Consider the following 321-nt stretch of genomic DNA (forward strand, 5'->3'; position numbering starts at 1 on the left):
CAACAAAGACCTGTCACACTCCTCTCAACCCCCTGGTGATGGGCAAGCAGGGACAAACATTACAAAGGGGAGGGGGCTGGAGGGGCGGTAGTAGGAGGGGGCATTTACTTTCCCCCCAACACACACACACACACACACACACACCCTTCCAAGAGTTCCCAGTAATCAGGTTTTAAAGGGGAAAAGGAGCCCATATTGTCCCCGCCCCAGTGCAGGAGGCAGAAAGCTCTTCTATTTGGTCCAAGTTCAAGATCGGACCCCCGCTCAAGGCAAACAGAGTGTCAGCTCCAAACTTTGGGTTCCTCTTTGTGGACTTTGCCA

General features: G+C 53.3%; 1 protein-coding gene across 1 annotated transcript in view; it reads right to left on the reverse strand.

Moving 5' to 3' along the window:
- Positions 1-321, reverse strand: part of LHX9 (LIM homeobox 9) — a 19,390-nt gene that overhangs the window by 14,823 nt on the left and 4,246 nt on the right. The window lies entirely within an intron of this gene.

The sequence above is a fragment of the Crocuta crocuta genome, unplaced genomic scaffold (genome assembly GCF_008692635.1).
Source record: "Crocuta crocuta isolate KB4526 unplaced genomic scaffold, BGI_CrCroc_1.0 scaffold207, whole genome shotgun sequence".
Lineage (NCBI taxonomy): Eukaryota > Metazoa > Chordata > Mammalia > Carnivora > Hyaenidae > Crocuta > Crocuta crocuta.